We start from the raw sequence: 26,294 nt of genomic DNA on the forward strand, positions 1-26,294 counted from the left end.
GTAAAGGTAACAATTTGCACTCAGGTTGGTTGAGTATATTTCATAAAATTGCATTAGTGATTATAATTTAAATAACTATGAAACATTCTGAGAAATAAGGTCCATTCAAAATTCTCAAACGAAAAAGGCCTTATGCTTGGATTGAACCAACACTCTCCATACTGTGTACCTAACTGCTGACGTTATTGAGCAGAAAAGTAAAAAATAAATAATGATGATGGTTTAAATACTCTTGGATTAAAGAGATATAATTTTTAACCTTGCACTGTTTTCTTGTTGTAAGGTCCTGTTGTTCTGGGCAGTAATTTCCTGGCACATTCGGACTAGCGATGGCTAAAGACTTTCGGTTATATTCCAGTTAATCTGCTACTTAAAATTATAGGTGATGATGATTTCTATGGCTTTTACCATCCATCCACCAAAACCATTTCTCAGATTATACCAACTCTTATAAACAGGCACATAATCAAACTTTTGACTTTTAACAGAAACAATATCTTTTTCATTCTTCTGAAAATCGTACATAAATTTTATCATAAGATGTGAATTAAATCAGGTAGACTGGCTTATTCTAATTAAAGAGGGGTTAGAAAATAAAGAATTTAAGTAAGAAGTAACTTGCTTGATACATGTATTTAAAAAAACACACTTGTCAATAAAGTAAAAGAAGCCAATATCTCTACATCCAGATCAATATCTGTTTATGTAAACTTATATTTCTACAGGCATAAAGCAAAGTGGAATAACAGAAAATCAATAGATCCAAGAGTTATGTAGTGTATGCTGATGATTTCTGTTTTTTAATCATTAGATGAATGAGGTGTGCTCCAAATAATAGTAGCATAGAGTTTAATCAGTGTGGTTATTCATTCAGGAAAATAAGTAAATTCAATTTTAGACGTGAATCATTCATAATTTGGGGGATTTGGCAAAAAAAAGCATAAAAAATCGTATTTTTTATGTATAAACCGTTTACTGGGAAGCTTTGATCATGAAAGCACATTTCACACATTCAGAGTCATCTCAGTCCGTCGTGAAATCACGTCCCCACCTTCCTCCATGTTCCCTGATTGTTATCCAATATGTAGAAATAACAACTTTTAATGGTCTATTTAAGCTTTAAATTTTTTCCTCTAGGGAGTAGCAGAGGCGTGAAACTTTAATTGGGTTGAATTTAATCGCTTCCTTATCCCAAACTCTCTAGTGGCTGATGGGAAAATGCACGTCTTGTACACTTTTCCAAACTAAGGCAGGTGCTCCTTTATAAGCACAAAAAAAGTCCTATTATAGGTTAAGTCAAATGGGTTAGACGCAATTTTACAAAGACTAATCAAATAAACGCATTATTCATTTTCATTGCCAATTGGAAGCAGTTCAGCAAATATGAAAAAAATCTTAAAATATGTTCTGGAAATCAATCTTATATCAGGTTTATATTACAGCTGCATCAGCCAATGGGGAGAGTTTTACGAATGCTTGCCCCGCTCCCAGGTGTGGATCCATTTTGGGTTCTGATGCAGTGCTGCATGAGTTTTGCATTTCACCGTAATGTGGAACAGGGTCTGAGCAATGATGGCCAGAGGAATCTGATGAACAGTCAGGGTTTTTTTCAGACACAGACAGAATCCTTTAAAGCTGTGATCTGGGCTTCCTGTTCGCCACTTCCCACTGGGGCAGAGGTCATGAGGGACCAGAGGGAGAAGGAGGCGCGCAGGAATGAAAGGCGAGACAGCGAAGAGATGCAGCATTGTTATTCCTTTTAGAGAAGGCTGAAGGCATGGATATAAGGTGGGGGTGGACAGTGGAGACCATTGAATCTGCTTCAGCTTCAGGTCTGTTTTGATGTATTCTCATTATCACAGCATTCAGGTAGCTTTCCTTGTCCTATATTTCTCCACAGAGAAAGATCTTTTATGATGACGTTGGCCCTGTGGGCTGAACAGAAATGAGACAGGCAGAAAGCATGCAGAGCTGCAAGAAAATGAGGCAACAAAAGAGGACACAGGAGACGGGGTGGGGGGTGGGTGGGGGTGTATAGGCTGGGGGGGTGTTGTGCAACAGCTTGACATTGACCAGGATTGTCAAATGACGATGCGGCGCTCCATTGTCTGATCCATCTGCAGCGTGCCCCCCCTCTCTGTTTGTCCTCTCCGTCTCTCTCAATTAGAGCCACACACAGTTTTATTCCCCTTTTCCTCATATATGTCAGACCAACAGTTGTTTAAGACAACTTTATTTGTGTTATGGGTTTCATAAGACAACCGTAAACTCAATGCACTTCAGTAGAAAAAAGACAGAACCTTGGATGGATGATAAAGAAAACTGATTTGTCGATGCAATTGTACATTTAAACAAAATGTGTACCTGCATTTAAACCAGGGGCCTGCAACGTTCCCGACCTAAAGATATTGAATGCAGTCAAATACATACAATAGCTAAAAAACTAAGTAAATGTGGTGAGTTTCTGTGTTAGAACATTCTCTTTGATAAATATTTATGCAAGAAAGTTTGTCTGTATTCTTAGATAAACCTGGTTTATCAAATGGTGCACTATTTGATATTGTTTTTAGGCGTAAACAAACTTAACTTGCTAATTAAAGGTTAAATACATTTTCTTCTATGGGATGTTGATTCATGGAAATATTGTATAGCAAAGGTTTTAATACCGATTGATTAGAGAAAAATATCTAAAGAAAGAAATAGGGATGTACTGATTATGTCATGATCTTGGTGCTGATGTCTTGTCTCAATTCACTCATCTGCTTATCTCCGCTTCTCATTACCGCTCATCTGATCCACCTGTTTCAGCCTCTATTTAACCAGCCTTCTGACCAGTCATCACTGCCAGATTATTGGAGCCTGTTATGAGGGTTCTCTAGCATACCTTAGGTTACCTGTGTTTTCTGATTGCCTGATCCTGACCCATTCTGACTTTGGACCTCTGAGCCGCCTGTCCCCATTCTGATCTGTTTGTCTGACCTGTCTTCGGACTCCTGTGGGATTTCCGCCTGTTCTGTCAACTGAACCTGGGTCTGATTCTTGAAATCGTCCTGGATTTCTCTTTGGTGCCTCTTTGGACCTCTGATCTCCTGGCTCTGACTACCAAGCACGTCTTCACCAGCGGCTTTGGCTTCGTTCTCTGGATAATCCTAATAATTCTTTGTCTGCTCGGTTCTGATCTCCTGTCTGACCTCCGACATCTGAGACATCAGCACCTGGGACTCTCTGGGCGGCGTCTCTTTGGCAGCCGAATGACTGATCTTCTGGGCTGGGACTGAACTATCAGAATAGGTTAGTGACTTACATGTTCATTATCATCCTCTGCCAGATAGACGTGGTCACAAACCTGTTGTCTCCACCTGCAGAGGAACCTGCTTTAGATGCCTGACGCTGTTCACTACACTTCCATCTATAACAAAGCTTTTAAGAAATCTGTCCGTCCACCTTGAATACTGGGTTCTATTGTGCAGAACCTGACCGATTGATCGGTCAGCCCATCGTTTGGCCTCAATTTCCTTAATTCTGGGAGCTCTGTAATTGGCTGATACTTAGACGTGAAAGTGATCTCATTCACCAATCTTGCAGCATCTGGAGCATTGACAGTCATAGGTTTTACTCAAGAATATAACCAAAAAAACAACTACTTCTTTAAAGTATTTTGTCGGAAACTACTCTCCACAGGTGCTATGGGTCGTCAGGGCAGAGCTGATTTATTTCTGTGTTGTTCTGAGCAGACGACTGTATTCAGTCCCGGTGGAAGTCCCTTCATGGCGCGCGTATCCGCTCTCCAAACCAGCCACTTCACATTAAACACTTCCTGAAAAGCTAAAACGAGTGGAAATAAACCATCAAATGCATTCCGGGCTTAGTCAATATGGTGTGTCACAGAGAGAACTGGGAGATGCTTTCTGCTGTATTTTTGATTAGCAAGAAAGATAATTCAGAGAAAAGATGTTTTCTTATTGGGTAAAACTGTTGACAGGAAGACAGAAAGTACACATGCAAGAAACAAACACAAGTTTTAACTGCACAGGAAACAGCTTTGCTGTCATGGGAAATGGGAAAGTATTATTGGGTGCTAGAAAAGGGTACATGTAAAAACAACACAGATGATTGTTCTGACATTTTCAAAGTGGATAAAAGCAAGGTGAAAAACTAAATAGGGTTGTAAAAAAGAGAACATCACGTTCTCTAAAGGTTAAACAAGGGCAGAAATTACAAAAACAGCTTGATTTTAGGGTAGTAAATGCTCCTGAAGTGAACTGTGGAGTGGTCTCTCAGCGATCAAAGCTTTATTAAACCATTAGCGCTTTTTTAAAATTTGATTCATGCTGTTTGAAAGAATCAAAACACTTGAAAAAAATGTGGTTTAACAGCTTAACAGTTACTAAGAGCGTATAAGTGTGTGGGTGGGTGTATGTGTAAGAATAAAGTGTGCTCAAGTGTGGGTACATGTAAATAAGCTTGTTGCCTAGAGGCACAGAGCTATGAAAGTAGCAGGGATAGTAGAAAGTCAGACACTTTCATTACCTGGTGGACCTGGCTTTAGAGGACACAGCAGTCCAAGATGGACAGAGATAAGCACCACCCCAAGGCAGCCATACCCCGCCCTGTACAGATATAGGTCATCATTGAAACACCAGCTCATCCCCTAGGCCTGAGAGGCATAGGAGAAGATGTAGGCCACCAACTTAGCCTCACGCCTATCTCCAAACTCATGACCCAGACCCAGAAAAAGCCCCCCAACATGCCAGACAAGCACCAGCCCACAGTGGCAGCGAGAGCTGGAAAAAAAAGGTAGGGGGAGCACATTCCTATCCCCCCGATAAGGTCCCCCTGAGAGCGGGCCAGTGGGGCTCAGCGTGCCCCCACAACCCATATATTATTCAATATATCAAAAATGCTAATTGGAAAGCACAGCTGTACATGAAAATCGGATATCAAACTTTAAAAATTCTTATGTTGGAGAGGTCGTAGTAGGGATGTGTAGTTTATACCGGAGTTCTGTTGTCATGTTGACGTAGAAACAAGGTGTTGTTCAGCAGATCTCAGTGATCAAATAGGAACAGTGAAGAAGTTTTATTATTATTATACTTTTTTTTTTACAGGCAAGTCATTAAAAACAACTTCTTATTTACAATGGCGGCCTGAAAAGTGGAGTAACCACTTAGGAAAAGGGAGGTAGGGCTCAAATAAATACAATACATTAGTAATACATAAAACAGACAAAAGACAACCCAAAATGTCAATGTAGAGAAGCAGCTACAAGTGTCTAATAACAACGATGATATAGTTGTTTTGAAGAATGAAATTGAAATTAGTCTATCCAGTTTAAAATGTATGTTGCAGAGCTGCTGTCCCCTTTAAAGATCTAAAAACAAACAATAAAATCTTACAATAGACTCTAAAATGCAGAGGCAGAAACTGTAAAGAAGCCAGTGTGGGGAGTACTGTGGTGTCCCTCTGGAGTGTCACTAAAAGGTTTAGCTGTGGCATTTTGGATCAACTGTGACACACCAACGCCAACGTAAAGACCGCTTAGGGTCACAACGGGAATAAAATGGGTTCATGGTTGCAAACTGTCCTAGCTAGGAAATAAAAAATATATTTTAGGAAAGCTTTTAGAGGTTTGCAAAACATAAAACCGGCCGCTCCAAAAAATCTCAGGGTTCTGGGAAAGGGTCTCTTAAATACTTTTAAAGGGTCAAATTCTCAGAGGTTTTTAAGTTCTAAAAATAAATGTCTTCCATCCTGTGTTCATATAATTTTGGCAGACCCGATGCCTTCCATATAATAACATCTCACAAGCATTCAACTTAAAATCCTTTATAGGTACTCTGACAATGAAAGTGATGTCTATTCAGAGTAAAATTCGATAAATCTAAAATTAGATAAAACTGAAGGATTTAAATTAATTGCTTTTATCATTAAGATAAGATAATAGTGTAATGTCCTAATGGAAAATGATTTATGTGAGGATTTTTTTGTCAAGTTAATCAGAAAAACGTCTGAAAAACTTGAAAAAAAGGATTTCTTGAAAAACAAAAAACAAACAACAAAAAAAGAGAGCGTGCACACAAAGAAAAACAGCTCACTCATGTGCCTACGTGTATACTGCGTGTTTACTGGCTAAGCATTGGTCTGAATATTTTATCTCAGACAAAAGCGCGGCCCAAATTAAGGAAGCAGTCATCTAAGAAGACTCCAGATTTGTGTCCTGGTTATGATTTTTCATGGGAGACTGCAGTTTTTCTACAGCACTGCACAATTCAAGTAGCAATTTTATTGTAATACAAAGTCGACTGTGGTTCCGACCATGAGCCTGAGCCTGATCCTCCTACACCGCAGAGCCCAGATGCTTTTATCCTCCCTGCTTCCCGCTTTTATCATTCACCCAATCACTGCTCGCCCTCAGACTTTTAATTTAGTCTCCTTTCCGTTAAATTAAATGTGTTGTTTTCCTCATTGTCTGCTTTTTCTCCTCTTGCAGTCTCTACATACCATTTTGACTCCTCATGCTCGGTACTGCTGCAGACCCAGTGTTGTCCTCCATAGAAAAAGAGTTTGACGCAACTTCTTTCTCCTCCTGTACCTTTTTTGCTCTCTCACGTGTCAACTCTTAAAGTCGTAGGCAAATCATATTTATATATCAAATCATTCTGGCTTAAACATGTATATAAATATACTCTTTATCAGACCATATTGTCCCAAAACTTTCTATAAAAAAAAATCCTGTCTTAAAATCTGTGTTTCTTTTTCATTATCTTATGCAGGCCAGTTAGTTATACGTCAGCTTGTACACCAAGACCAAACCAAGCTTCTGCCGCCCTGGCGTCCTCTTCCACAACGTCTTCATCCCTGCTTTCCTCCTCTAAATACAAAATTGATGACGGAGGAGACTCATCCACGACCTCAGACACTAAACTCTCCTCCTCTTGCATGTTTCTGCTGTCCATAGCGTTCCTTGACATTGTCGTTTCTAAGTCACCAATTTAGTGCTACTTGGTCCCAATGGAATTTCCCGTTGGGAACCTACTAGCACTAAGTTGCTAATGGTTAGCAAGATGCTTCCGACAAACCGGCCACAACCAAACATGCTTGCGAACCTTCTGCCACAACAATCCCACCCTCTTGATAAACGACAATTCACTTTATTCACTCGTGTAAAGTCGTGCACCACTTGAGAGAATTTGAAAATGCAACCGTTAGAACAGACGTTTCCCAACGACTTTAATGTTTAAGAGCAATAGGAGGATCCAGGAGACGCTTCACATGTCTACTTGGTGAATGAGTATTTATGAGACAAGTAACTGATCAATGAACGGATTGGTTTTGGGTCTGAGGTCAAATGAAGGTATGATATGATTTTTGTGGTGACAACCATAAAGTTTTTCAGATGTCTTTCAGAAATGACTCAGTGTTTTCTACTCTGACCGCAATGCTTCAGGGTTCGGAGATCATGTCAATTTGTTGCTGGATCTGTGCCATTTTTCTTGCATGCACTGACTCTTTAAATACTTTAATGATTTCCTTCTGATGCAAAGTGATTCAAGCTGCATTGCATTGGGAGCTTGTTTACATATAAAATGCTTGTTGGGTTTAGTTGAAAAAGCTCACAGTGTAAAATAGTATGAAAGTGCATCCTGACACTTCATGCTCCTTTACTGTCACATAGAAAGATCATATCTGCTTAAATAGGAAATATTTAACTAGGTGTTTTTTGTCAGAATATATGATCAATATTCCCATTAGTGCTGCTACCCTCTCTCTGTGTGGTACACAGCACCATGGTGATCCCCACTCTCCGAATTCCTTCCTTCTGAGAGGAAAGAATGCTGCGGATTTCTTAAACATTGGTCAGGTTTATTGATGTTGGAACGGTAATTTGCTTTCCCTTTAACATCGCTTCACAAGCTTCTTCGACCGAGGAAAGTGCAACGGACTACAGGCCACATTCGCCCACTGCTTCTCTTTCAATACAGGCAGCATTTCTGCACCCCACCGACTCAGATCATCTTTGATGGGAAATCCAGAAAAATCCTATCTTCTGCAGTGATGGGAAACTATTTATTTGACCTTTTTGGAAAATTAGCTAAATGTGTATATAAAATAAGTCATATAAGAACCTGTTAGATTCTGAAAAAGAAATAAAAAATGGAGCAGGGGTTTACTTTCCAACAGGATACCTACAGTAAATATTTATAATATTGGAGGCAAAGATTAGGGTGATGGCAATGAGGCCTTCCAACCCAACATACTTGAAGCTATTACAGCAGATAAATTGTGAAAACAGCAGCAGAATCCTACTAAAAGCTGACTAATAATAGCAAAAATTGTTTATTTGCTGTAAATATTGAGAAGTAAATGATAAAATTTCACTGAAAACACTATCTAAAAATAAGTAAATATTTCTTAGACATATTTACACTTAATTTGAGTAGGTAAATGAGATAGTTTGCCAATGAAATTAGTATTTTTATTCTTAAAATAAGATAATTAGACAATGTGCAGTTAAAATAGGACAATGCAAATTTTTTTTTTGCTTAAAATGTAAATTGTAATTGTAGTGTTCTCCTCAATTCAAAGAAAAATGCATATTCTAAGAAAAAATGGCTTATTTAGATTTAAATTTTTTGCAGTGTTCAACATGACATTTTTTATTGAAAGTGTTTTGTTTTTCTTTCTTTCCAAAAAGATATCCTTTAACACTGTTTTGCTATGTGTAGCTGAACACAGGTAAACAAACTAATAGTGGAATAAAAACTCTTTCAAATCTAAATCTATCACAGATACAAGTCATTTTTCAGCTGTGGGATCCACTAGCATTATCTAGATCAAAGCGTATTCCACTGTTACACTGACCCAGTTAAAGTCCAGAGATGGTCTGGATCCACTCAGGCTGAGCTTTGCTTATTATAATATGAAGAATGAAAAAAAATATATATATCTCTAAATGTACAAACCTGGTAGAAACATTCTGCAGGAGACTTGCAGCTGCAATAGCATGTTAGTTTAGGGGACTAAAAATCAATGCATGCTCAAGTGTTTCGAGTATTTATTTTTCTTTTAAAAGACATTAAAGTTTGTTTTTTTTTATGTTAAAAGATTCAGAAAGTTTGCATGATATTTTTTATAAGGTGCTCTCTAGTTAATAGAGGAGCTGTAGATGAGGAGTTGCTTCCTGAAACAGCTCTTTCACTGGACTGTTTGCATCTGGTTTGAAGTAGAAGTTTTTAGGGTCGTGTTCCTAAACTCTAGAAAATCTTTACGTTTCGTGCTCTTCCATTACTGGTGTTTGTATGCAGCAGAACATTTTTAGTGTGAAGACTGCATTCATCCAAATGAAATGCAGTCATGTTTGAGGCAGCGGGCCGCAGAGAACTCACAAGTATTTGCTTTTCCAGCTGTTTCCTCAACTCACCCAGTGAGTGGGAGAGAAAGCCATGGTTTGGAGTCAGGGGGCGTTGGAGCAAGATGGAGAGATTCATAGTTCTAGGAAGGAAGCTAGAAAGGGAAAAAGAGAGCTACAGAGAAGGTGTGTGTGTGTTCAGTCAGACAGTCTCCTGCTCCTGTTGTGCTGTGATGTGTTTCTGTGCAGTGCAAACACTCCTAGGCAACTATATCATCTCAATATTGAAACCTCTCTCTGTTTTTCTCAGGAAAATGAAGTCGTCCCCCCCACCTCCCCCATGTGCGCATGCCCCCGAAACAGAAACACGCCCATATGCCGCGCTGCCCCTCGTATATAGACCGATCTGCCTCTCAGACACAAAGCCACAAGGGATGGCCTAGATTCCAGCACATGTACACACAGGCAGACTGCAAGGAAAAACATCAAGTTCAGACCCCCCCCCACCACCCACACACACACACACACACACACACACACACACACACACACACACACACACACACACACACACACACACACACTAGTCTAAACCTACAAAGAAAGTGCTTCAAAATAAAAACACACTCTTTTTTGTTATTGATTATATTTAATTATTGCTTTGAGTTTCAAATATTAGATATAAACAGGTGGTCTACATTAGTGTGCATCTTTTACAAAAATATACATTTCACACACCTCTATTACCATGCATGTTAGAGACGATTAACATAAAGAATAAGAGCTGCGAAGGAGCTGAAATAAGTCAAACTGTGAATCTCACCAAGAAACGCCGAACTTCCTGTCATGAACCGTTTGACAACAAATTAGTAAAAAAAAAATGTGTGAAGAAATAGTTTTTTTCACATGGTTGTCATTTTTAATGAATGGTATGCAGTCATTTGCGCCATTTTAATTCAATGGGGCTAGATTTATGACCATTTCAGCTTCTGGTCAGAGGGACATTAATCACATTCAGCTACAATTAGAATGATGTCATGGTTTTATTTGTTCTAGACTAAGCTTTAATTAAAAGAATAACCAATATTTAAAGTTTTTATGCAACGATGTAATTTTAGAGCTTTTTCAAGGTGCATTAAAAAAGTAATTAAGGCTTTTAAACCTAATCTAAAAACATTTAAATAAACTGCATGCATATAGTCTCCAGTAATCTGTTTTCACTCTCTGGCCTAAAAAAACAAACGCTTTGGGCTTATAACATATAAAAAAGTAAATGTATAGATGTATAGGGACAAGAAATAAAGATACAGGTTTGACCTGACCTGTAAATGACTGGCAAGTCCACAACCAGTCATTTAGGTCAGTGGTTCCCACTCTGTTTTTACTTGTTTACCCCTTTGGGCAATTTTTCATACCTTGAATACCCCTCTCAAACTAAATTGTTGATGATTGTCCAAATGTGGAAAGTACAATAAGTAATTATAATATAAAGACTATTTTATTTAATCATTTTAACTTGGCATTTAATTCTTTAACATGTTGTTTTTTCAAAGTAAAATATAAAACGACATAAATATGTTGCCCGGAAGCTGGTAAGGAATCAAAATAAATACATTGGAGTAAAAAAAAAAAAAAATCATTCTATAAATGTGCCTTTATAAAACTGGAGCTCCTCATAGTAACTCACCTGTAAAAAAATTTAACTTAAGAAATTGGAAACAAAATACTGAACAAAAATTATAGTTAGAGAGAGTCCATTTGTTTTATTTTGAATGTTGACTGACACCTGAGCTTCCTTTGATGAGCTCCGTGTGAAAAACAGCTGATCCCAGGCTGTTCTCTACATCGAGTCTGTTCCTCTGCTTGGTTCTGATGTGTGTCAAAACTCAAGTTGTAAAGAGCTTGTTTTATTTTTTTTTTTGTCTGATCCTGACAAAGTAGAACAGATCTTTTTTACTGGGAGAGAAATAAAATATTTTCATGTACCCCTTGCAATGCACCCATGGACCACAAGTGGTAGGCTTACCCCTGGTTGGGAATCACTCATACGGATCATTCCTGGTACATTTCCTAGTAGAGGAGTAATGGGAAGGATTTCTTCATGGTTGACTAAGGTAAAATTCTGCTTCCTCCTTGGCCAAAACCAGAAGCTGCCTTTCTGCACCTTGTCTGCCTGTTTAATGGCTTTCTAATGCGTTGCTCCTTTTCATCTCATGTCACAAATCAGGCAAACAGTGGAGGCCCTGATGAAGCATCCCACTTCAACAGGGCACATGATAGCTTTCCAGGGGCCTCTCCACGCTCACTGTGAGCTCCAGCAGATGGTTTTGGATAGCTCTGACCACACGATTAGATCTGCCTGGAGGTTCTGGTTCCTACCAGGGGATTCAGAGGAGTTTTCCAAGGTCAACTCTGACATTGGATCACTTCTGCCGCCCGCGACCTCAGCACAATGTCTTGTTGCCGACTGTAATGGCCTCAGGACGATGCTGTTTGGCACTCTGACAAAATGTGTTGGGGGTTTGCATTGATAGCAAGGCTGAAAGAATTAATCAGATTAATCCTGATTAATCGATTATTGAAATAATCGTCAACTAATTTAGTAATCGATCAATCGGAGTATAGAGACTCTAAAACATGCCTTTAGCTGACAGAGCGACCCACTTACAGCTGCAATTATACCAAAATTGTGGAAAAAGGGGTAAATATTTTACATTTTAAATAGAAAAAATTTTTCTTCTGTCAATAATGATGTCTAATAAAATGTCTATCCGGAACTCCACAAGTCGAAAGGTTTTACTTTCACCTGGTGAAATTCTGCATAAAATCTTCTTTAAGAAAAATTATTGACAGATTAATCAATAGTTGCAGCTCTAATTGATAGTGTTGCACAGGGGGAACGTCTGTTTAGCACCAAACTATTGGTAAAGGTTTCAGAGAAGGTAGGGTGTCATAGGTGGCTCTAATTAGAAGGCTGCGGCCGGCTTTAGAACCCTTCAACACTTTAGAATATAAGACAGCCCGGCTTGTTATGTTCCCTACAGCTAGAGATGCTGTAATGAGATGATGTAGAAAATTAAACAAATATATTCTTCTCAATATTGTTGCATTTAACTGTTAAATGAATTCATGTAAGAATTACATTCCTACCTGAATAGCTTTGGTCAAACAATTAGGGATCATTTAACAAGCTACTCACAATAGCTTGTAGACTCCCTTACTTTCACATATCTCTAGCCTGGAGAGAAATATCAGCTGTGCTGCTGTCATCAACAACTTTGTTTCTGACAGTGACTGGCTGTATGTGCTCTCTTCATCCTCTGACATGGGAGCTGGCTCGGAGCTCGTCTGCCTGGCTGTGCGTTTCCTGGGAAGCTGGTCGGAGCTGGTTGACAGCTGACTTTTTTATCTATGCTTCTTTCTGTATCTCTGCTTCTGTCTCTCTGAACCCCAGTCGGCCTCTGCAGATGGCCGACTGGGGTTCGACCCTGAGCCTGGTTCCGCTGGAGGTTTCTCCCTGTTAAAAGGGAGTTTTTCCTCTCCACTGTCGCTACAAGCGTGCTTGGCATGAGGGATTGCATTCGAGTCAATGAATCGATGCAATCAGCTGGTTTTCCTTAGATAGAAAACGTTTAATCAATTTGACTGTATGATCTGGTTAAACTGTAAAGTGCCTTGAGGTGATGTGTTGTCAATTGGTGCTATAGAAATAAACTGAATTGAATTGATGTTTTTTCTTAGATAAGAAATGATACTTAAAAGATATTGTCTTTGTTTAGGTTTTTTACAATCTATGAATACTCTTATAATTATTTACTTGAACTCCCTAGTTGCTGTCTGTTGCCTCCTGTTTAATGAATGTACCAGTCCCTCCTACAGTAAAATACATACTTTCACCTTCGAGTGTCTTTTGGAGCAACTGTTTCTTCCTTTCTGATTGGATTTTCGGGCTATATTACTGAAAGACACATGTCAGAAACCTTAACATATCTAAAAAGGTTAATTTACCCCTCGGCAAAATAATAATGATTTATTTAGAGTCACTTAAACCTTCAAAAATGATATACATTTTAAACAACATTTTATTAAGTGCTTTTAATTGTTGTTGTACCTGGTGATTTTAAATTTGTTTATTATATTTTTTATTCATTTATCTGCTCTTTAATTTATTTCTTTTGTACAACACTGCTGAATTTCCAGAAGAACAATATTTTGCTTGTTTTATTTGTTTGTTTGTTTTTATTTAAAACAGAGTTGAATGGAAATAAATAGATTATCTTAGAAAATATATATTTTTGTAATTTCTCTTCTAATTTGGGACACAGGAAAATAAACATGTTTTCTTGAATTACACATATATGTGAAATGTTAGAACACCCAATAAAGTTTTTAGCCTAAATTCAAACCAATTGATAAATAATCTGAATAGAACAAATTGTTTCACCATCAATGGTGTTATTCTGTTGTGGACATTCTAATAGATACTGTACTCTATAAAAGTAGCTAAAAGTTGTTTTTGCCCAGGCTCGTTAAGAGCTGCTGTTGGGGGCCTAACAGCGGCGTGCTGCTCCAGGGCCACAGGTTGCAGATTCCTTGTTTCAGTGAGAAACATGACTCGCTCTCACCAGCTTCAGTCAGTGTCCTCATACAGTCTTGATGTGAGCTTGATAAGCACATTTAGCCACAAAACACATCTGGCTCTGGGAGCATTGTAGCTTTATCGTCTTTAAATTCTTTGATGGCTGGATTCTTTTCACTGTAATCATACCAGGATATTGTTTGAACAGATGAACAAAATATAATAAAACCACTGGAATTTGTGCTCAAAGATAAACCACATTTGTTGAGCTCCACAGTTCTCTTCCTGATGTTTGATTTTTTCAATATGTCACAGGAGGAAGCACTTAATTCACTGTACTGACTCAAGAAATATCAACTATTGTACTTCATTCAACCTAGATATGAAGAAAATGCCTATCAAACACTTTAGAGAGCCATGACTTCACCATATCGGATTTTAAAAATATAAAAAAATCATTTTCAGTTTAACTAATCTAAACTTAAATTTGTTCTCAAAAGTCTGTTAAAATACAGCAGATGGAAATGGATCTGGTTTGGGTAGACTAATTAGTCGCTATGACTAATTTTGATCCTTCAATTTAAAGCTACAGTGTGTAATAATTACAGGGGTATACAGTCAGAAATGTAATATATATTATACATAACTATGTTATTTATCATCATCTACGAGCTCAGACTCTTAACCTTAATATTTGCGTTGCCTTAGAATTCGTTATTTATAATTACATAGGAGCGGGTCTCGCAGCCATGGAGGCAGACATCTTTGCGCTAAGGCAGCGCAGAGCCAACAAACTAGCGATTGCGAGATCGCCTATTATGCTCGAAAGTAACTACGGCAAGTTGAGAGAGATGAACTGAGACGGTACTGAACACACAGACTAATGAAATACTATCTGTAAAATTATCTATGTAAACAAACCTCATCACTTGAGAAGGTAGGTGATGCGGACGTCGTGGAAGACATTTTGTCCCATAACGCTCGCCGTACTGTTGGGGGGGAGAAGCGGTGGGGGGGAGCTGTTCATGTTGCTGCGGTCTGCAGTCTGGACGTTAGATGTCGCTGAAAATTACACACTGTAGCTTTAAGATGCTTTCAAATATATAACAATAAGGTTTTGTTGTATATTTTAAAGCATCTTAAATTGAAGCAAGGATTAAAATAGTCAGAGCAAGCTTCTAACCAAACAAGATCCAGACAATAAGGTCTGGGCTGCTCATTGGTGCAGTGGGTAGCACTGCTGCCTTGCATCAAGAAGGTTCTGTGTTCAATTCCTGGGGTCTTTCTGCATGGAGTTTGCATGTTCTCCCAGAGCATGCATGGGTTTTCTCTGGGTACTCTGGCTTCCTCCCACAGTTCAAAAACATGACTGTTATGTTAATGGGCTTCTCTAAATCCTTCTTAGGTGTGAGTGTGTTGTTTGTCTCTGTGTTGCCCTGTGATGGACTGGTGACCTGTCCAGGGTGTACCCCGCCTCTCACCAGTAGACAGCTGGAGATAGGCACCAACACCCCTCGAGACCCTGCATGGGATAAGCGTAATGGATAATAGAATGGACAATAAGGTCTGCTGTTTGTAACTCATTCCTCTTGTTACACTTTAGTATATTTTTATAAAAGACTCACAATATAGTTTATTTTAATCCTACTGCTACTCTTTAATGCATCTGGAGGAGCGATAGATATATGGGACAAATCACTACTAATTACAGTGTGGGTAATGTGATGATTGATGGATTTAGATATTATGCTCCAGGGTGACACGCTGAGCCTTATCATTCCCTCTGAACTCCCCGGCGACAGAGACAAATTGGGTCTGCTGTGTCTCCATATAAACGCCACGAACAGGCTAATTGGTTGATAAGAGCGTTTCTCTGCTAACCTGTCCTGCTTTCAGGATGTTGAATCCATACTATCAGTTTCCGCTACCGTAGTTTCAGGTACGCAGAGGCCAGATAAACATAGATGAGCATGGTGGAACTTTCATATATTATGTATAGGTAAAGAGTTAATAATTTATTGTGAGAAATATAGCGTCACAGAGCATGTTAAACAGTTAAATGGAAAGTAACAGCAGAACAAATACCTTTATTTATGGCCATTTTAAACACTACATGACATAGATGATTCAGTTTCCTGCAAACAATGCATAACCATAAACTTTGTCATGTTATAATGACAGCATCTTTGTATTTCAATTGGTTGTATAGTTCTGAAAAGGGAGGAATTTAATATAAGGCTTAAAAAATACCTTCCAAAAAAAAATCATGAAATGTGTGGCATTCTACTGAAATCCACAGAGGACTAAAAAAAAACAAATGTGGTGGAATATTTTCTGGTTCAAACGAGGCATAAATTGCACTTTTTTAGCTTATGTTCGAAATGGTAGCAGGAAGTGAACTCTATATGTTCCCCTCAAACGCAAATCATTACAAAAAGTTTGGTGGCAGCATCATACTATAGTCTTTTTAGAAGGGTGTGGGCTGATGGGAAGATGGTTGGAGCTAAACATGGGGCTATCCTGCAAGGAAACCTGAGGAGACTTTGGAGGAGCTGCACAGATCAGCAACTCAGCTGGGAGCCCAAACATTAGTCAGTCTGGCAGAAATCTGGCCTGTGTGGAGGAGAATCAGTTTAAAATCCAAAGGTGAAGTAAATCCAGGAGTTTATGTAGTCCATGTTTACTAGAGGGTTGGGGGGTTATGATAATCACCACATCATAACCACAGAACCAAAGAGATACTCGCAGCTCTTCACTTCCTCTTCCACGTAATTTAGTTTAATAAGAAGTTCCTGCTGTTTCAATTGAAAGTTTGTATTTTTGGTTTGAAGATGCTAACTTTATTTACCTTAAATAAAAAAGCAACTCAATATCTACTCAAATATCAATATAAGACTATTCTTTGCAATATTAGGTCAATCTAAATTCATAATTCAGGAATATTTGATGTTTTTCCCCACTTTTTTATATGACAATTATGGGTTTAAATCAAATCAGAATCAAAACTTCAGTAAAATTGATAAATTCACCTGTAACAAATTTAACTATGTGTTTAAAATAAAATTTAGCAGATAAAAATTGTGATCCTATCTTAATCCCCTGAAGTTATCAACTTATTTTTCAATTAGTACAGAGCCATAAAGAAGGAAAATAAAAGGGACCTATTGGTTACCATGTCTGCTCCAGCACATATCATCATCAGAATCATTTTCTTCTAGTGACCTGTGATCAGTATAGGGGCCATAACAGGGACACTGGCCCCAGTCTAGAACCACCCATGAGTAAATTGGATTTTACAACATGACATGTAAAGGACACAGCAAAAATTTGCTGGAAGAAAACCTATAAGAGGAAGAAAACTATTAGAGGTTTAAGATCACTTGAAATTGGGACAAAGTCTCACTTCCAACTGGAAAATGTCCTTAAACAAAGAACTAGAGCAACAATAGAACGGTTTAGATCAAAGTATATTTATGTGTTTAAATGGCCTGACTAAAATCCAATCCTAAGTCCAACTGATAAGGTAAGACTTTGAAAACAGGCGTGTGTTTCAATCCAACATCTTATAGTTATTTCTTGATGTTTAAGGCTTTTGCTGGCCAAATCTGGCACAGGTGCATAAAGAAACAGGGCAGCACAAAATATGTCTTAAATGTTAATTAAATCATTCTTCTTGGCAAGCATTAGGCTCATCTATAGGATCTTATTAATGAGTTTAAAGTACAAGTGTTAGATATAAAGTTTGATGCATTTCCTGAGAGAAAAAAAGTCTGTGTATACATTGTTAATGTATATTGTCTATCAGGCTACGCTATACGTCACGACACACCCCTATATGGTGGGGAAGGGCTGTGACCACAGCATCTGATTGACATGCCCCTCCACCAATAGGAGGGCGAACCATTCTAGAGTGGGCTGCTGTGATTGGATAGGGAGGGGGATCATATATATGTATAGATATGCCTGACTGGGAAACGGTGTGGGCGGGACAATGTAGAAGTGCTGTCCATCTGTGGCCATACAGATAAAAAAAAAAAATCGCCTGTCGGAGTGTAAGCTAGCCGCGTTCTTCGTTGGAACTAACGTAAGTTGTTTTGCAGTTTCTTTCAGCTGGGTTCTGCTGAGTGGAAAAGGTAGGCGTCGTACCGCTGTCGTGGCACTGTAGTTAATGCACCATCTCGTTCCGTGCAGCGGAGAAGTGCCTAGAAGCGCAGGGACCGCTGGTGAGGCCAGCAAAGTGTGCAGCCGACGGTAACGTTAGCTGTTGTTATTGCTCTCCCGGTCGCTTGCAGTATTCAGTGATAAAACGATGTCACGCGCGCTTCTCCCCGGTCAGCCTGGCCTTTTTTTGTCGCCGCTCCGCAGCTGTAACACAACATTTACTCGCAGCGTGGGATAATTTCCACATACCGCTGCTGGTAGCATAATTCAGTTATTTCTTTCTTTTAGCTGCTAGCTTATTTCCGACCCGTTACCGCTCTGTTATGTTCGCCTGGGCTCCGAGTGGAGAGGGATAAAAACTGCTTTTAAAATGTTGCAGATAAATATGGCCGTGCGTCCTGGCACATGGACAAGTCCTCTCGCAGCCGGACTAAATTCCTGTCACAAATGGACACGTCTGTGTAGCTAAACAAGCTTGTTTTTTCTCTCCCACTCATGCGTTTGTATCACAGCGCTGTTTATGGTTTCACTCTCGTTTTGGTTTTTTATGCAAAATTGCGCAGTGGGCGATTGAACAGCGAACAATTCCAGCGCCCGCCTGGAAGTTTGGATTGAATGGGTCAGTGAGGGTCCCACATGACCCTTAAAGCTCCAAAGCCTCATTCCCCGATTGATCCTGTGCTGTTTTTGCGGTTAGTAATCTAATCAAGGGTGCACTGCAAAAAATAGAAATCAAAATTAGTCATTTTTTCTTGCAATAAGTGCACTTTTTCTTGAATTGAGGAGACAAGTGAGACACTTTGCCAGTGAAACAAGACAATTTACATTTAAAATAAGAAAAAAAATGTGCATTGCCTTATTTCAAATACATATTATCTAATTATCTTATTACAAGTGTAAAAATACTAATTCAATTGGCAAATTATCTTATTTACCTGCTCAAATTAAGCGTAAATACACTTAATTTAAGACATTTTTGCTTATTTCTAGGTGTTTTTTATAGTGTGGTCAGATTTTTATAGTCATGTTTAAAGGTTTGGTGTATCCCTGCAAGAACTAAGGGGACCATCAGCATCCCCATCCCCCACCCTTTCTGACCACAAGACAACTCTTTCTAATTCATCTTTCTTTTGACAGATTTGTCTGGAGAAACCAAGGGAAACGTTTTCTAAGTGTGAGGAAATAGCTTTCCTTCAGCCTCGTTGTTTTGGGAAATTTGGCGACCTGGCTTCCAGATTGGGGACCCCATTTGCAACACCACATAGTGAAGGTTGATATGCCACAACAGGTAGGAAAGAATCCCCTCTCTCCCTTTAACATCACTGTCTCTCCCTTCATGCTTTGTTGAACTAGTTGTATTTCTGCAGCACTTGGGTTTGTGTTTACATTGAGACCTCGTGGTGTCCTACATTACAGATCCTTCTAGCGTTTCAGCTTCAAAGCTCGCCTTGTCCCCTCGTTGTTCTCTCTGTGTGTGGTGTTTTTATTTTTTTGTTTTAGGCAGATGCATCTCTCCACATTCCACATGCATATGTCTGCTTACCCGCAGCAGGGGCTGGTGTGCAAATCTCCTTAAATCCAAATATGCAGTTGGATTAAAAAAAAAAGAAGAATCAAGGTTATCAGATTTCTTTTGACTGACATGTTTTTGAATATGGTGCTATGAATTAAAGGTGGTGTTCTATACATGCATACTTTTTTTCTTCCTGGAGGATTTGCAATCTCAAAAATATGGGAATCTGCATAAAAATAAATAGACAAAAGTAGTTATAAGGGTGTAGTAGACATGATTACAAACTGTTATAGTACCTTGTCCAAGTATGAATATCTCTGATCTTTTTCTAATACTCTGTCCTGTCCAACTATTAACTCAAATATGTTTTATTAGGATTTTATTCGATGGGCCAACATAAATTAGAAAAAGTTTGTGAAGTGAAAGAAAAATGATGGTTTGTAGGTAAATTGTTTGACAACTTGACAAATGGCTCAAACTCATTCTGCCTGTAGAGTGGGATTTTTTTAAGGTGACGCAGTAGTTATTGCGCATGACTCATGTACGGGGACCTTAAGGCCAATTTATGCTTTTGATGCATAATCTCTGCAACCCACAAATCTGTCTATGTGCACAACTACGCCCCCCCTGCGCAGAGGTTCTGCAACCGTCGTCGTGCACCTCAAAAAAATCCTGACTACGTGTCGGACGGTCAGAAACCCCCACAGAACTCAAGTGGAAGTGCGCAGACTAAAGGCAGGTGGTCCTTGGTATGCCTTTCCGGGTGTCTGTGTGGTCGTCCTTCTCGATTCGGTGCTGGGGCGCTCCATTTTAAAAAGCCAAGGAACAACTACAATGGACAACAACGACGAAAGGTTAATCGGTCTTTTTACCAACTCCAAAAACAGAACCTGTTCCTCTTCGATGTCTAGCAACTCTAGATCCATCTCAGTGACATATTGCAGATGCTCTATTGGAAGATAAACACTCCCGCCGCCGCCGCCGAAGTTCTCTCGAGTTCTTGAGTATGCTACCCCTTGTGCTTTTGCGGGAAACTGCTGTGCTTCCCTAGAAATTCCAGACCGACGGTGCAGAAGCACACCAGCAAAACCGGTTCGTGACAAGACCCAAGCGTCATTTGATGTGTGCGGTTGCAGAAGTATAATCTGCCCTTTAGTTCTCGACATGGCCGACCCGGGTTCAAATCTGGCCTGTGGTCCCTTGCCGCTCTCTCATACCCCCTTTCCTGTCAGCCTACTGTCTCAGTAAAAACTCAAAACTCAAATAAAATTAAAAAAAGTGGGAATTTTTATTTTTCAGCAGTTTTTAAGTTTCAAAAGATGATCATGTAGATGTAACAGCATGCTTTACTTTTCCATTATACCTCTTCATGTATGTTTGATTTCAGCCTGTTTTGATTAGATCACCAAAAAAAACGCTCACATTTATTTCCACTATTTTATTTATTTGTTTTTTTCCACTCTCCCATAAAGGGTAGATATGGGGTGTGCACAGATAATATTTTTCATGTTTATTGATGAACCGATAGTTTTTACACACTGGCAGTATGTATTCCATCCCTTGTTTTGTAAAAACACTCTCCAATCTAAGCTGCAGATCTCTGAATCCCTCCCTAAGATTCTGTGTGACGTTTTTTCTGTACTTAGTTACAGAGTTGTTGTTTTTTTCACATAAAATCTGTTGTTGTCCTTTGAAGTTAGGATCACGTTGTGATGCAGTCAGAGCTTCTTGCTAAGTGATGTTTGTGTATTTTATTTCCATAACTGATGTTTTAAAGAAGTTTAAAGAAAAAGCTTTGCTTCTCTGACTCAGGCTTTCCTCTGTATTTCACTGCCTCCGACACGATGGAGGCTGTAAGGGATTGTTTAATTGTAACGGGTAATTAGCAGCGTTACGTTAACTGATTAATGCACTTTTTCATATTTATAGTATTTTTCTAGTTTTGGAGCAATTTACAAAGTAACAGATTTTGAGCAAATAATTAGTTTTGCACTACACCTTTTCATCACTTTTATACTTTTCAGGGCAAATGAAAAACCAAAATATGTTTTTATAATCTTATAATATATCATTAATGACTGTTAACCTGCTGCAATATTTGCTTTATGCATTTACACCTGTACTCTAAACCTAAACATAAAGAAAGCCCATGAATGCATTTTAGGGGTATTTTCTTCCCTGAAACAGTTAATTAGCTGTTTGGTTTGAAATTTCCCAAGAAACTGAAGAAGTAGAGAAAGCTGCAGCACTTCACATGTTTGGTGTGGCTTGCTGAGGGGAATTGTTGAACTTATTTAGTGTTTGCTGCTTGGCACAGTGGTCCCTAACCCCTTCTATGTGTAGCATTTAGACACCAGACTTCTTGTTTTGTTTATTACAGGATGCAAATCAGGTTGGATTCAATCAATTTAACTTTTGATTCTTATTTTTCAATTAATTGATTAATAATAAGATAACCAAATGTTCCTTAAATAAGATTTTACACAGAATTGGAACCAAGTGAATGAATTAGCATTGTGTTAATTACAAAATAATCTGATTATGATAAACTCGTTTTTTTCCTTAAGGATATATATTCATTTATCCCATCAACACAAATACAATTTTTGTTCTAAAGAACTGTAACACCCATTAGTATGAAGGACATTAGAAGTAAACAAAGTTTGCTAAGTGCGTTACGGTAAGCAAAGATCTATTGCATCATATATGAAATACTATATAGCCCACCAAATACTGCTCCCAAGTGGTCCTTTGCTTTTGTGATACGACGTCTTACGACAGAATGAAGCTGAAGTCCTATGCAGGGTTTCTGCGGGTCATTAAAAATCATTAAAAGTCATTAAATTATTATTTTTTTTAAATTAAGGCCTTAATTGGCATTAAAATTCATTAAACGAATGAAAAAAAAATAAAATTATAACATATGTGGCTGGAAAACGAGAAATTCGGGACGTGGCTACGACCTGTGTATATATATATATATATATATATATATGTGTGAGTATATGGTTACTTATTGATGGCATTAAAGTCATTTATTAAAAGAGCATTAAAAAGCATTAAATTAGAGTTCCTCCCTCCTGTATAAACCCTGCTATAACTGCAGAAGACATGTAGTTTTTTGTTAAAAGGCAAGTCTTTGTTTTGACCAGCAATCAAATATTCACCCACTCTTTGATCAGGCTGTATATAATACGTTCTGGATTAGATTTGTTCTAAATTAGATTATGTTCTGGACTAGACCTGCACAATACAATGAAATACAATTGTCGTCGCAGTATCTGCAGTATTGTCATCACAAAGGACTGGTTGGATACAGTATTGGTAGACTGGTCAATGCCAAATGTGTCCGGTTGAATGTTATTGCACTTTTTTAAAAATTATGTATGAGAGATTGATAAACAGTAACATCACAGTTTCCCATTTTCCTGATGTCATGCTGCACTATTTTGAACTTATATGTGCAGCAATTAATATCAGTCTATGGTCTTTTTTTTTTTTAGGATTTAGTCAGACTTGTAAGGTCTTAAATGGTCTTCCTACCTTTTAATGCCAGTGTAACCATGGCTTTACAAAGGTAATGTTGTTTGTACAAATCATGCTTTTATTGCTAAACTGGTATGTTTGCTTGATTTCACAATGTTCTTTCACATTGTGATCTAACTAGATCACAATGTGAAAGCCTTGTACTGCTGTACTTTGTTGTCATTAAAAACATCAGACCAGCACTATGATTCATTGACACTGTTTTAGCCTCATACCTAAACTTGATTATATCGGAAACCATAAAAATCTCTTTTGGACAAAGCTGTTATTAGAGGTTTTTGGCCTTGATTTGTTGGGCACACTACAAAATATTAGCAGATTCAGATTGTTCAAGATGGCCTAATTGTTTTTTATTTGTGTTGTAAACTGTTGGTGGCAATGAGTGCATGTATGATACAGGCTATGAGTTCTTATTTTGTAGTGTGGTAGATTTTTCAGTGGCTGAGTGTAGATTGGATTCTCGCTACCTGATCCGTACCGGAGGCACAATCAGCACCATCAGCTTATTGGCGCATGTGCAAGCAGATATTCATCCAGGTTGCCATAAAAAATTTAATTATGGTTCCAAAACAAGTTATTTCTAACCTTAAATTGCCAAAGAATGCTAAACTAAATTTAATTACTTTACTAAGACGATTGGATGTGTTTACATTCTCTCTATTAAACCGCTGTCTTATGTCATCATCTGACATTTTCAGCTCCGTCCGACAGAAATAAGATTACACCGTGTTTATCTGCATTTCAGTTGTGTCTTTCTTTGGTTAATACACAATATACAATAAAGGTAAACTGAACTGCAAACATAAAACTACAAAAAATGGATTTATGTATCCCAGAAGCTGCCAGAAGTAGAGTAGGATCCCATTTTAGAGACAGATCGAGCATAGACGAGTGATAAAACAGAAAGGATTTAAATGCATTAATTTTTTCAGAAAATAAATTATGAACATTTTGCACAATGTCCATTAGTACGCAAATTATTTTTTAAAGAGAGAGAAAAATAAACCTGTTCTAGAATGCACTGAAATGAAAAAGAGTTGTTGCAGTCGCAACTGTTACTGCTCAGCCTCAATGAAAAGCAGTAGAGGGACCTTAAAGGTGCTGTAGGAGAACTTGGAAAAAATGGTTCCAGCAAGCTATATTTTTGAACATACACAACCATGCCTCTCCCTTCAGACTACCCCTCGAAACCACGCCTTCAAAACATATGAAGGTGCACGCTGTCTGTAGCGCGTCTCGAGCAGCAGGAGCAGCGCTAATGATGCAGAGTGCTATGATCACTCCTGTGAAAGTTTATTAACGCCTATATTTACTTGAAATGATGAAATCTGCCGGCAAAACATGTTCGCTTTTATTATCCTGGTGCCTGCAGTTTAGATTATGTACATGTATGCCTTCCAGCTGCCGCGGCACCCACGAGGAGGTGACCGGGCAAGAGGCTGCTGTTTAATGGGATTCCTAGTGACAGCGCACCACCGCTGTTCGGAGGTTTGAGCGGCTCCGACAGAAATAATATTTGAAGGCAGGATTGTAATCTGGATGAACTGACTGCACTGATGATGTTTTCAGGTGGACTTTCTCACTTCAAAATAGATTCAAACTACTTTTTACCCACTGATCACAGCAAATGCTCGCTGTCATTGTTACAGGCAAAGAAAGGATAGGGTAGCTCCGCCCAACGCGCTTTGGACCCACTTTTTCCACCACGTAGCCAGGGCAGCAAAGATGCTTTAGCCGCGCATCAGAACTAAACTTGTACATGCAGCAAAAATGAAGCAGCACGCATGTTTTTGCTACTCTTGCTGCTTTAGGTGTGAACATAGCATAACACAGGCTAGCCTACAGCCATGGCGTCCTGCAAGAGCATTGGGGGGTCGATTCGTTCATGTGTCAGGGTACGCGCACAGGGGGGAGGGACAAGCAGACGACCATTATTTGACGTCTTTGTGAATGGTTGGGGTTATTAATTGATTTCTTACTGTAGCGGGGGCCATTTATTTTAGTTTCACTTCCAGACCTTCTATTTCACTGCCTGCTAAGCGGCTGTGGGGAGATCTTTGTCACATGGTAAAAAATTAGATCTCCTACCTCACCTTAAAGAGAGCTTTGCAATGAAAAAAATGTCTCCATACTTAATGGAATTCAGTGATGTTTATGAAGAATGTGGTGTAAAGGTTTCTGACCATTTCAGATGGGTAAACTATCAGAGCATTGCTTTATGCCTCTAGTTATACCCATGTAGCCTCTTGAATTTTGGATGCATTTTAAGGTGCTTTCACACCAGAAAAGTCCTTAGTCTGCTTATTTGGTCTGGACCAAAGGCTGACTTTTTTTTTAACTGCATCCTCATGGAAGTGTTGCTAAGCAACAGACAGCAAAACAGTTATGATTATTGCCGTTTCTGAATATGTGTATTTGTGCATTCTCATGTGCTCTTGAAACGCCATCAGCCTCAGCCCTAGTGCTGCAAGAACAGCAGGCCAAGAATGGACAAACTCCCCTGATGTTGTTCTCACCTCTCCCTATTTACCCAGCATGCATCAGAGCAGACTTGTCCGTTCTTGAGATCAACAGCTGTCCCAGCATGCACTGCGGCAGCAGCAGCTATTAATGGAGAGCTCAGAGTATTAAGTTAAAAGTTCTCTTTTCTGTTGCCGTTGTTCAATAAAAGAACGTTTTAAGATCATTTGAGGCGAGAAAATTATACTTTAAAGCGTCACTATATGGCCCATGTGCATAATGTTAATTTGATATATGTTTATCTAACTGTGTTAATTATTATTCCCCCACTAAATGAAAAAAAGTCAGAATTTATTATTATCTAGAGACTATTAATAACAAGAGTTGAAATGCAGCTCCAGACGAGCCGAGCATGTGGTGAAGTCACGAATACGCTTCTGTTCCAATTGACTCGTATTTATACTGCGTGCTACTGTTCTCCCAGAGTCCACACTTTGCTGTGTTCTTCTCAGGAACATACTTGGTGAGGACATGAGTCCGTAGTCGCGTTCTTATGAATTGAGCAACGGCCTATGATTCCACGTTTACCGCTACGGTGGAAGGGAAACGTTCCTTTGTGCCGGCTTCCGTAGCGTCGTGATCGCGCATGTGCGCGCTTTCAGGAAATCCTATACACTACTGTTTAT

General features: G+C 38.8%; 1 protein-coding gene across 2 annotated transcripts in view; it reads left to right on the forward strand.

Annotated features, from left to right (window-relative positions):
• Positions 1–1,683: 1,683 nt before the first annotated feature.
• The window catches only part of LOC107098765 (vitamin D3 receptor A-like), a 70,041-nt gene continuing 45,430 nt past the window's right edge, over positions 1,684–26,294 (forward strand). The window contains exons 1-2 of one of the 2 annotated variants that reach the window (XM_015396605.1): positions 1,684–1,832; positions 19,227–19,377. The gene's annotated coding sequence lies outside the window, so the exon portion shown is untranslated. Of the gene's footprint in view, positions 1,833–17,936; positions 18,013–19,226; positions 19,378–26,294 lie in introns of those variants that run through there. The other variant, XM_015396604.1, reaches the window with a different exon arrangement.

Source organism: Cyprinodon variegatus, unplaced genomic scaffold (genome assembly GCF_000732505.1).
Source record: "Cyprinodon variegatus isolate N-32 unplaced genomic scaffold, C_variegatus-1.0 Scaffold808, whole genome shotgun sequence".
NCBI classification, from domain to species: Eukaryota; Metazoa; Chordata; class Actinopteri; order Cyprinodontiformes; family Cyprinodontidae; genus Cyprinodon; species Cyprinodon variegatus.